This window comes from Microtus ochrogaster, chromosome 7 (genome assembly GCF_000317375.1).
Source record: "Microtus ochrogaster isolate Prairie Vole_2 chromosome 7, MicOch1.0, whole genome shotgun sequence".
In the NCBI taxonomy this organism is placed as follows: Eukaryota; Metazoa; Chordata; class Mammalia; order Rodentia; family Cricetidae; genus Microtus; species Microtus ochrogaster.
The window spans coordinates 11,221,810-11,234,118 of record NC_022014.1 but is presented as its reverse complement, the minus strand read 5'-3'; the positions used below and the strand labels follow the sequence as shown (position 1 = coordinate 11,234,118).

Here is a 12,309-nt window from a genome sequence, read left to right as displayed (position 1 = left end):
ATTGCTGTATGCAAGTCAATTTTCTTAATTATTGATTGATGGGATTGGGCCCAGTCCCTTGTGGGTGTTGCCATCCATGGGCTGGTCGTCCTGGGACAGGAACCAAAGAGACAGAGAAACCCTATCTCGAAAAACCAAAAAAAAAAAAAGAAAGAAAGAAAGAAAAATACTTCCATTAGATTGCTGTATGCAAGTCAATTTTCTTAATTATTGATTGATGGGATTGGGCCCAGTCCCTTGTGGGTGTTGCCATCCATGGGCTGGTCGTCCTGGGTTCTATAAGAAAGCAGGCTGAACAAGCCAGTAAGTCACGTCCCACAATGGCTTCTGCACCGGCTCCTGCCTTCAGGTTTCTGCCCTGTTTGCTTTCCTGTCTTAGTGTGGACTGCAGTGGTGACCATTGCTGCCTGACAAAGTTCCAGCATTCGACTTTGTGGATCAGGATTCTCCAGCACCCTTTCACTTTCATTTTCTGTTGTGATCTGGCTGCCCTCACTCCATTATGCCCAACAGCTAAACTTGCTTGTACTCTGTAATCAACAAGGAATGTTGGTGTTCTTTCTGGCTGGTGGTTTTCTGCATAAGCATTCCCAGTACTTGATGCCCTGATCTTGACCTCTGGCTGCTCAGCACCTCTCCTGCCAACTGCCTGAAGATATAAAAGGCTCTAGCCTTGGTAACAATAAAGGTTGCTGTTCTTCCTAAAGCATTAAAGCCTCTGAGTCTCAATCCCAGCACACCCACCAGTCTCAGCATCCAGGCTGCACTAGTGCGGCAATTTTCAATTATTCTCACTATATGTTATGTCTCTTAGGGAAATTTTGTGTGGCCTTTGGTGAAGGATAAAAATGCATAAAATGGCAGCCTCTTTAAACAACATAATTCTTTGGGGAAAAAAACCCTGACACCCTGGAACCATATAGCTTGATGACTCTGCACATGGGGATCCCATTGTCCACTCCTGGGCAAACCAAGAACAGGAAAGTTAAAGATTTGCTAACTGGGCACACCTGACCCGAAGGATGAAAAGCATACAATCCAGATCCAGAGCCTGAGGCCATTAACGGAAGATTCAGTTAATAATATAGAGAGATCAGAATGATATAGTATATGAGATCAGCACCTTCCCTTTTGGGAGCATATGAGGGGAGCAGGCCCATAGAGTGAGACCAAGACACAAAGGGATGCAATTAGGAAACAGCTCAGTGTTGATTATACTACCTGGAGCAAACATAGATCATGTCCCTTGAAGAAAGTTGCTCTTAAATTATAGTGAACTGTCTGGTTCCCAGAGGAAGTCCTTCTCCCAAGTTCAGGCATTTGGATAAGGACCTCCATTCCCTCAGGGGTTTGAAGAAAGTTCCAGCTTGCTAAAGGGAGTCACTCTCCTCATCTCTGGCAGGAAGAACTTGTACAGGGCGCCTGGTGGAGTTACTGAACCTTAGAGAACAATGGGCAGTGCTTGCTGAACTTGTTGCTTTTGTCTCAGGAAAATGTTGTACTGGAGTTAACAGCTGCTTTCTTCACGGAATCATTGAGTCTCCGTTCAGTCTTGCCTGGGGCTAAGCTATTGTAAACTATAGGGTGTAAAAGACATAGACTTTTCCCCAACAAAGTGGCAGCAATCTCTATTAATCCTTCAATCCTGTCAGTATCCTCCTTCCTTTTGCCAACTCCACACCTCCTCCTTGGGACCTTAAGTCTACTGGACTTCCTTAGATGATGAACAGAGGTGTGAAAGTCTAAGTCAAATCAACCCTTTCCTTCAAAGGTTGTTGGGGAGACTGATTGTCATGGATCTGACCCTCTTACTACTGTCACCTACCACTAGGGAGTTTCCCAGCAGAGATTCTGTTCCAATGCAGCAAAAGGTCTTCACCTAAAATTCTTTCAAGAGATTTATTTGGGAGGGAGGAAGCTAGGAGACCATTGGAAAGAAGTCTTCGACTGAGCCCCGAACTAGTCGGTCGAGGTCCGAAAGAAGAAATGGCAAATTTTCTGCTCCTTGCAATGATCCACCTTCGAGGTTGGCTGGCTGAGGGACGGAATTTTTAATCTCAATACTATCTTGCAGATTAAAGAAAGAGTCTTTCAGACGGGACCCCATAGACACCCAGACCAAGTGCCCAACATCGTTAAGTGGGAAAGCCTCTTCCGGGATCCCCCATCTTGGGAGCCATTTCTCCCTCCACCAGGGGCGCAAGCCCCCAAAACTGGCCCTCTGGCCATCTTCAACACCTCTCACACCTCTTCCCTTGGTGCCACCTTTTCTCTTTTCCCTTCTTCCAAAACCAAAACTGAAACTCAAGACTCCGGCTGTCCTCCCAAATGACCAGGAGGATTTATTATTCCTAGATCCTCCTCCGCCCTATCTCCAGGGACCTCCTCCCCAGGGAGCTTCACCAGCGGCACAGGGCCCTCAAGGACCTGAACCTCCTTCCCCTGATTCTACAGAGATGGAAGCTGCAGGACCGGCCTCTCCTCCTCCCTCCAGTCAATTGTGCCTCAGGAGGGAGCAGGGTGGAGCATCAGCAGAAGGCGTTTGGACGTCGCAGGCTTTCCCCCTCCATTCTGTGGCAGGGCAACTCCAATACTGGCCATTCTCTGCCTCTGACCTTTACAATTGGAAGACCCATAACCGTTTCTTTTCACAGGACCCCAGGCACTGACAGGGCTGATCGAATCCATCTTACACATCTTACACATTAGCCCACCTGGGATGATTGCCAACAACTTTTATAGGCTCTCCTCACCATCGAGTGAGTCTTCTTAGAGGCTTGCAAGAATGTCCTTGGAGCAGACGGTGGACCTACCCAGCCGCCAAATGAGATCGAGGACATCTTTCCCCTCACCTGACCAGACTGGCATTACAACACCGCGGCTAGTAGGAAGTGACTTCGTTTTTATCGTCAGATTCTCCTAGCGGGTCTTAGAGGGGCTGGAAGACGCCCACCAATTTGGCCAAGGTATGTGCGATAGATCAGGGTATGGAGGAGACGTCTGCAGGGTTCCTAGAGCGTCTGATGGAAGGATACCATATGTATACCCCGTTCGACCCATTGGCCACTGATTGCCAACCAGACGTGATTACGTCCTTCATAGGGCAGTCTGCACCAGATATCCGTAGTAAGCTCCAATGACTGGAAGGGTTGCAGGGGGTATACTCTCCAAGATTTAGTCAAAGAGGCAGAAATGATTTTCAATGAACGAGAGACTCCTGAAGACAAAGAGGAAAGATTGTGTAAGGAACAGGAAGAGAGGGAAGACAAGAGGGACAAAAAGTGTGGCCGAGAATTAACTAAGATCTTGGCCACCGTAGTACTCAGGGCAAACTAGAACCGGTCAGAATAGGAACCTGGGAGACAGGAGAAAGCCGCAGATGGACCAGGACCAACGTACCTACTGTAAGGAAAAAGGACACTGGGTTAAAGACTGCCCAAAGAGACCTCGTGAACTGAGGAAGAAATCAGTTCCCATTCTGTCACTAGAGGATGAGACTAGGCAGGTCAAGGCCAGAAGCACCCTCCCCTTGAGCCCCGGATAACCCTTGATGTGTGGGGGGGAACCAACAAATTTTATAGTGGACACTGGAGCCCAACACTCTGTCCTAACCCAGACAAAGTGGCCACTAAGCTCCAAGACCTCCTGGGTCCAGGGAGCCACTAGGGGAAAACTGTATCGATGTACTACCGAGAGGAAAGTCCACCTAGGCACTGGGCAGGTGACACACTCATTCCTGCTGGTACCGGACTGCCCATACCCCTTATTGGGTAGAGACCTCATCTCAAAAGTTGGAGCCCATATCCATTTTCACAAGGAAGGGGCCACAATTACTGGCTCAGATGGATAGCCCCTCCAGGTGCTAACATTATGCTGGAGGATGAACACTGGCTGCATGAAAAGGCCCCAGCTGAGCCCCCTTCCCTGGATCCCATCTAATTAAAACATTATCCCCAAGCATGGGCAGAAACGGTTGGAATAGGACTGGCTGTTAACCAACCACCGCTGGTCGTAGACCTAAAACCTTCTGCCACCCCCATCTCTATCCAGCAATATTCCATGAGCAAGGAGGCTAGAGAGGGCATACGGCCACACAGAGACCATTACAGTTGGGTATCTTGTGGCTCTGCTGCTCACCCTGGAACACTCCCCTCCTCCCGGTAAAGAAACCAGAGACAGGGGACTATAGACCAGTCCAGGAGATATACACCCCACCGTGCCTAACCCCTATAATTTGCTGAGCACCTTGCCTCTGAGCCACCTCTGGTACACTGTGCTAGACCTTAAGGACGCCTTTTTCTGCTTGAGATTAAGCCCCCAGAGCCAGCCCATGTTCACCTTCGAATGGAAAGATCCAGAGACAGGACTTTCTGGACAGCTTACCTGGACGAGACTGCCACAAGGCTTCAAGAACTCTCTCACCCTATTGGATGAGGCCCTGCACCAGGATTTGGTGGACTTCCATATCAACCATCCGGAGCTTGTCCTTCTTCAGTACATAGATGATCTATTACTGGCAGCCAAGACAGAGGAGGATTGCCTGAAAGGTACGAAGGCTTTGCTAAAGAGACTGGGGGGGCTGGGGTACAGAGCCTCTGCCAAGAAGGCACAGATCTGCAAAAGACAGGTGGCCTATGTAGGTTATCTCTTGGAGGATGGTCAACAATGGCTTAAAGACGGCTGCAAGCAGACTGTAGCCCTGATCCTGCCTCCAAGAGGTGCCAGGGGGGTGCGAGAATTCCTAGGCAGTGCAGGCTTTTACAGACTATGGATACCTGGATTTGCAGAGATGGCGGTACCCCTATACCCCCTCACAAGAACAAATATCCCTTTCATTTGGGGGGACAAACAACAACAGGTGTTTGACCAAATCAAGCGAGCCCTGCTGTCCACCCCAGCCCTCAGTCTCCCGGACATGACTAAGCCCTTCACCTTATATGCTGATGAGAAACAGGGTATGGCAAAAGGGGTACTAACGCAGAAACTGGGGCCTTGGAAGAGGCTGGTGGCCTATCTCTCAAAGAAACTGGACAATGTGGTCACAGGATGGCCTCCATGCCTTCGCATGATGGCAGCAGTGGCGGTTCTAGTCAAGGATGCAGATAAGTTGACTTTGGGATAGCCCCTCACTGTGGTAGCACCACATGCCATAGAAACGATTGTCCACCAACACCTGGACCGATGGCTCTCAAACACCCAAATAACACACTATCATGCCATGCTGCTCAGTCCGGAGGAAGTACGGTTTGGGGCTGTGGCCTCCTTGAACCCAGCAACCCTGCTTCCCAACATGGAACCTGGAGCCTGGGTGCGTCATGACTACCATCAAATGCTGGCCAAGACCCATGGCATCAGGGAGGACTTGACTGATCAGCCTCTTTCAGATACCGAGCAGACCTGATATACCAAGGGGAGCAGTTTTCTGCAAAACGGTGAGCGGAAAGCAGTGGTGGATGGACAGACTATTATATGGGCCAGCGCCTTGCTGCCAAGGACCTCGGCACAAAAAGTGGAACTCATAGCACTTACTCAAGCCCTAAAAAAGGCCTGAGGAAAAAAGATTAATATTTATATTAATAAATATATAAATAAAGGCTGCTATGCCTTTGCTACCGCCCACGTACATGGGAAATATACAGGAGAAGGGGACTCTTGACCTCAGCTGGAAAGGGCATTAAAAATAAGACAGAGATCCTGGCCCTTTTAAAAGCTCTCTTTTTGTCCAAAAGACTGAGTATCATCCACTGCCCAGCACGTCAGAAGGGCAATGGCCCCATAGCAAAAGGAAACAGAATGGCTGATGAAGCTGCCAGGAGATAAGGTGCATAGACTCCACAAGAAATGCCCCTCCCAAGGAGCCCCGCTTCCTCTACACTGACTAGGACCTAGATGAGGTCCAGAAGCTAAATGCCAACTTTGACGGTCAACTTGGAGTATGGAAACATCGGGGAAAAATAATTCTACCTCTCCAGGATGCCCATGAGCTGGTGGCCCACCTCCACAGGTGGACACACCTGGGACTCAAGAAATAAAGACCCTCCTACAGAAAGAAGAACAGTTTTACTTTCCCCCCAAGCTTAACTCTTTATTCCAGGAGGTCACTGTGTCTTGTGTTCCCTGTGCCAAGGTAAATGCAGGACACCTTAAAATACCAGAGGGCGCCAGAATTTCGAGGGGACGGACCAGGCACCAACTGGGAAGTTGACTTCACAGAAATAAAACTGGGAAGATATGGTAACAAATACATACTAGTTTTTGTAGACACCTTCTCTAGATGGACAGAAACATTTCCCACCAAGAGAGAAACCGCCCGAAGACTTCTTCCCCCTGTTTGGCTTGCCCAAAGTATTGGGTCAGACAATGACCCAGCATTTGTCTCCCAGGTAAGTCAGGAGGTGGCCAAGATATTGGGGATTAATTTGAAATTACATTGTGCATACAGGCCCCAAAGTTCAGGTCAGGTAGAATGAACAGGACAATCAAAGAGACTTTAACCAAATTAGCAATGATACTGGCACTAGAGACAGGGTACAGCAACTTCCCCTAGCCCTGTTCCAAGTATGGAACACCCCTTCCCAGCATGGGCTGACTCCATACGAGATCCTCTATGGAGGGTCTCCCCCCCCCCCCATAGGACTCGATCACTCCTGCAAACGACTCTTTTGTTGGTGCTCCCGACTTGCAAGCATGGCTGAGGGTGCTCCAGATCATCCAAGCTCAGGTCTGGAAGCCCCTTGCAGCAGCCTACTGGACTGAGGGTACAGAGACTCCTCACCTGTTCCAGATTGGCGACTCTGTCTACGTCTGGAGGCAACAATTTAAGACCCTCATTTGGGCAAGAAACTGCTCTTGCCTGGACTTATTGATGGTATGTTGTGTAAACTGGACATGCAGGACTCACAGAAAAATGACTGCTGAACTTGTCCAAAGATGAGAGGGTCTTTGGGGTTACTGCTTCATGAAAAAGTCTGCTAGATACTTTGCAGGACATAGGAAAAAAGTGACTAACAAACTGCCAATATAGGCAGAACTGTCTTTGGAATTTCCTGCTTCATGGAAAAGTCTGCTGGATAGTATGGACCTGTAGGCTGTATATGGAAACCCCAATGTTACAGGAGAACTTTGGGTGGCTGTGTAGGCAGTGAGATGTCTCTGTCAATTCTAGAGTTTTGGACATTGCTTACAATGCACTTCCTGTTAACTTAGTTAATATTATATCCTTCCAAAGTCTTTGATGGAGTTAAAAAATAGATAGTTATAATTATAGTTTTCCTTAGATATAATAAAAGATAAAGTAGATATAAATATTATAACTGTAATTCTTGCTTAATACTTGTTTTGTTATATGTAATTTTTCTATGTTAAAGATAAAGCCTTTCTTTTTATTTAAACAGAAAAGAGGAGGTGATGTGGGATTCCTCTGTATGCAGTAAATACCATTGGTTAATAAAGAAACTGTCTTAGACCTGTGATAGGGTAGAGTAAAGCTAGGTGGGGAAAACTAAACTAAATGCTAGAAAAAAAGAGAGAGAGTCAGGGAGAAGTCATGGAGCTGCCACCAGAGACAGAGAACGAGCACCATGGTAAAATATAAAAATGAAAATGGATCAAATTAAGATGTAAAAGCTAGCCAATAGGAAGTTAGAGCTAATAGGCCAGCAGTGATTTAATTAATGCAGTTTCTGTTTGGTTATTTTGGGAGTCTGGGCAGCCAGGGAATGAACAAGTGGCCTCTTATTACACCTCTGTGTGATTTAACAGCCTGTGACCATTAGGTAAAGCCTTGGAATGTACAAGTTGAGCATTAATCTTCTTTTGGTTATCTTCTGTAGGGCCCAGCCACCACAAGCTCAATAGAGGTCTGAGTTTCAGATCAGATTATCCAGACACTCCCTAGGAATGGACCATCCAAGGGGGAAATACCTAAGATTCCAAAGGAAATACCTAACATTCCAACATGTGTAGATAGGATCACCTGATCTCCCTTAGCCCAGAACACACCCATCCCCTTTTCACCAGGGCACCACTAGACAAATGTCAGCCAATCAGGGGTCTTGAACCTTAGAAATCTGTCACCCCAACCTCTAATATTATAAAACCCCACCCCAACTAAGCTCAGGGTGCTCTGATTGTGCCAATGCATTCGACACACATAGAGTCCAAGTTCGAACTAGGATAAGAATAAGGGCTCTTTTCTTTTACATACGAGACTCCATCTCCTTGTTGGTTTTGGGGGACTCTGTGACCTGGGTATAACATCTTCCACCAACTGGAAAGCTAAGAGTGTCCCTAGATGGCAAGGGACACTACCTGTGATAGAAGATCCCCTGTTCTGCTGTACCTCTCGGATGTTTCCACCAATGTATTTGAAAAGTGTCTTTGTGGTTTTTGCTATTCTGAAGTTTTCATGAAAGTTTCATAAAAGCAAGTGATCTGTGTCCGTGTTCCCAGACCATGACCACTCACAATGGCTCCAGAATAAACCATTTCTTATCCCCCTTGAGGTTAGGGTTGTGGTTTTGCATCAACAAGAGCAACTAGCCATGCTTACGGCATGGAAATGTCTGGGGACAGTTTTCCTTTCCCGCCAGTAAACCTCCAGTTTCTAGGTAGCTCACTAGAAATCTCATTTACATGCAAAACTATGTCTGGACACCTTTGTGTAACCCTGGCAACTCATGGTCTTATTTTATCAGATGGTAATCCCATCTGGGCTATAGTCTTACTTATCTAAGCAACACTTTGAGATGTAAATTGAAAACCATCAACATCCGGCATATGATTGCTGTTGGGGTACTTACCCATGAGATATGGTCCTAATACGGTCTATGAGATGCCTACAGCCACACTTGAGTATGTCATGTTTCCTGAGCTTAAGTCTACCCAACACTCTCGGTCTATTATTTGTTTACTTCTCCCTCCTGCGTGGAAGCCAGGAGTTGATGTAGCTGTCTTCTCCAGCATCTTACTTTTGGAGGCGGGGTTTTTTAGTGAATTTTGAGCTGACTGTGTCAATGCAAAAACACAACTGTTACCTCAAAAGGGAGAAGAGAGACTTTATTCTGGAATCAGATATGAGTGGCCTGACCTGGGAGCACAGCTTTAGTTTGCTACAAATTCCATGTTCCAATGTAGAGTTTTTTTTCTTTTATAGAACAGAGCAAAGATGGTCATGAATTAAGACACTTCAAATGTTGGTGGAGACAGCAGAGAGGCAGCGTATAGCCAAGTGAAGCAATCTTAGCTGTAAACTGCAGATACTATTTGCCATCTCCTTGTCCCTTTAACCCTTGTTAAAACTAGAGTTTTGTTCAGTTAGTACATCCCAAAGGTTTTTCTTTTGTTGAACACAGGATGTTAGGTCTGACTTTATCTGTTAGTCACAGGATGATTGTCTATCAAGAGGGAAAAGATAGTTCAAGGTAAATTGTACTTAGGCTTGGGACCTGCAATAGCCCAACCACTCCACATCAACCAGTTAGCTTTTGTAGATACAACTTCTCTCCAGAAATTCCCCTTCAACCAGCACGCCTTAGGGATCCTGTTTCTATCTCCCCAGTGCTGGGATCAAGGTGCACACTTCTGTGCTGACATTTTACGTGGGTGTTGGGGATTCAGCCGCAGGTTCTCATGCTTACTTAGCTACCAATTCACCCACTGAGCCATCTTCACAGACCATAGATTTTTGCTTTAATAAACCCAAACTCTGATTCACATTGCTCATTATGAAATTCTTTTCTTCAGTAAAGACAAGTATCTGGCTTCACCCGAGTGACCTCAGGTTGCTGGCTGCACTTCTGGGGTGTCTGCATCTGCATCATGTCCACCAGAATGAATACACAAACACCTCACTAATAAATGAATACATGACCACTAACACTAATGAATAAATACATGATCACCAACACTAATATAAAAGAATATATGGTCACTAATGCTAATAAATGAACACATGATCACCAGTGCTAATAAATAAATACATGATCACCAACACTAATAAATGAATACATGATCACCAACACTAATAAATGAATACATGGTCACCAGTGCTAACAAGTGAATACATGGTCACCAACACTAATAAATGAATACATAGTCTCCAACATTAATAAATAAATACATGGCCACCAGTGCTAATAAGGCTGGGTCTTAAGAGCTTGCTGTTTCTATCACGTGTAAACATCATTATCTAGTGATGTTGGTGGCCTGGTCACATCCCATCTCAAAATACCTCCACATCTATTTTCAGTTTTTTACTTTATTTGTGTGCACAAGTATTTTGCCTACATGTTTGTCTGTGCATCAAATATATGCAGTTCCGTCTGAGGCCCAAAGAAGGCATTGGATCTCTTGGTGTTGGAGCTACAGACAAGATGAACCACCATGTGCATGCTGGGAATCAAGATAGCTCCTCTGTATACCAGTCTGACCTTTTGACTGCTGAGCGCCCCTCCAGCCCTGTGTCACAGTTTAAAGCTCTCCTCACTTTGTCCTAACACTGGCTTCTTGTTTCCAACAACTATTAAATCGGAGACGAAAAATTAAGAAATTGGTTTTAGAATTTGAAAAAGTATTTTTTATTTTTGAGATTCCAATATGATTACATCATTTTCCCCTCCTTCTCCTCCCTCAAAGCCCTTCCATATACCCCTTCTTGCTCTCTTTCAAATCCATGATTTCTACATTAACTGCTGTTGGATGCATGTATGTATGTATATATACATGTATATTCCTAAACGCATAAATACCACCTTCTCAGTCTGTGTAATGTTACTTGGCTAACCAATCTGCATTTTTTTCATGATTGAATTTTTCAGAAACTCAATGAATACTTAAAAATCGTGGGTTGGCAAGATGGCCCAGCAGCTAAAAGTGCTCACCGTGAAAACCTGAAAATTTTTGAGTTTGGCTTCTTGATCCCAAGGAGGAAGGAGAGAATTGACTCACATTGCACACAGGATAATATGTTAATATTTAAATTTATTATTTAGGTGTAGTGTTCATGTGTGTGTGCCCGTGCACATGTGCGTGGGTATCCGCAGTGTGGAGTTGAGATCAGAAGACAGCTTTTGAGAGTGAGTTCTTGACTTCTACTTCCTTGAGGCAGGGTCTATGTTGTTTCTGTGAAGCTAGAGCTACATTGTATTGAAAGCAGGACCTTCTTTGTGTTAAGAAAAGGCAGCATGCATCCAAGGCTGACCTCAAAATCTCTTTGTAGCTGAGGTAGCCAGGTGACTAATTTCGTGTCAGTACCCTGATGACAGGGGTTGGGTTGCTGACCTAAGTAACACAGAAAAGTAAACTGATTTTCATCATTGAGCATGCCAGTTGATGGATTGGGGTGAGTGGCTAAGCCTAGTTTATTGAGGCTGCAATAGCCTTGAATCTGGGGTTGGGGAGATGACTCAGCAATTAAGAACACATTGTTGCTCTTGCAAAGGACCTGGGTTTTCTGATCTCTGTGGGCACTGGGCATGCATGTGGCACACACACTCACATGCAGGCAAAAACACTCATTCACATTAATAATAGAAATAAATCTAGAAACATTTTTTAAAAAAAGCTTTAAAATTTCCACTGAGTTCTCCAGTTGACAGAATCACCATATTCCACAAACAAATAATAAACATAACATATTTCTACGCTGTAAGTGTAGAAGTTTTCTCCCAAAGAGGACTGCCTTACTTAATGGTTAACATGCTTAATGACCAAAAACTCTAAGAGGTAGTAAATCTTCAGATGATGCTCACAAAATGTCCATCTAGCACTTAGTGAGACGGTGAATGCCTGAACATTTATATTGAACTGGAGATGTGGCTCAGTGGGTGAAACACTTGCTGTACAGGTCTGGGGACTTGACTTCACCCCTAGAATCCTTGTGAAAACCAGATGTAGTGCCATCATTACAGGTGGCACCTGTAACCCCAGTGCTCCCATGTCAAATTGGAGAGGGTCAGGAGACTCATCAGGCTGCCCTTGAGAGTATATTTCCCCTCCCAAATCAGCATAGTAGATGCAAAAGTTGCAAGTCTGCATGACCAGGTTTAGTGGTTACCAGTCAGATGATGGCTGCCCTTCAATTCTACACACATAGAGACTTGTAGGAGGAAGTTTCTCTCCTGCTCAATCCCATCTCCATTTAATCCCAAAGAAACACACAGAGGTGTTTATTAATTTTAAACTGTTTGGCTTATTGCTCAGGCTTTTTACTAACTAGCTCTTATGACTTAAGTTTACCCATAATCCTCGTCTATGTTTAGTCATGTGGCTTGGTACCTTTTCCCAGTAAAGCATTCTCATCTTGCTTCC

The 12,309-nt window shown here is 45.3% G+C and overlaps 1 pseudogene; it reads left to right on the top strand.

Moving 5' to 3' along the window:
* The window catches only part of LOC101985797, a 27,092-nt pseudogene extending 21,272 nt beyond the window's left edge, over window positions 1-5,820 (top strand).
* The last annotated feature ends 6,489 nt before the right edge of the window (window positions 5,821-12,309 follow it).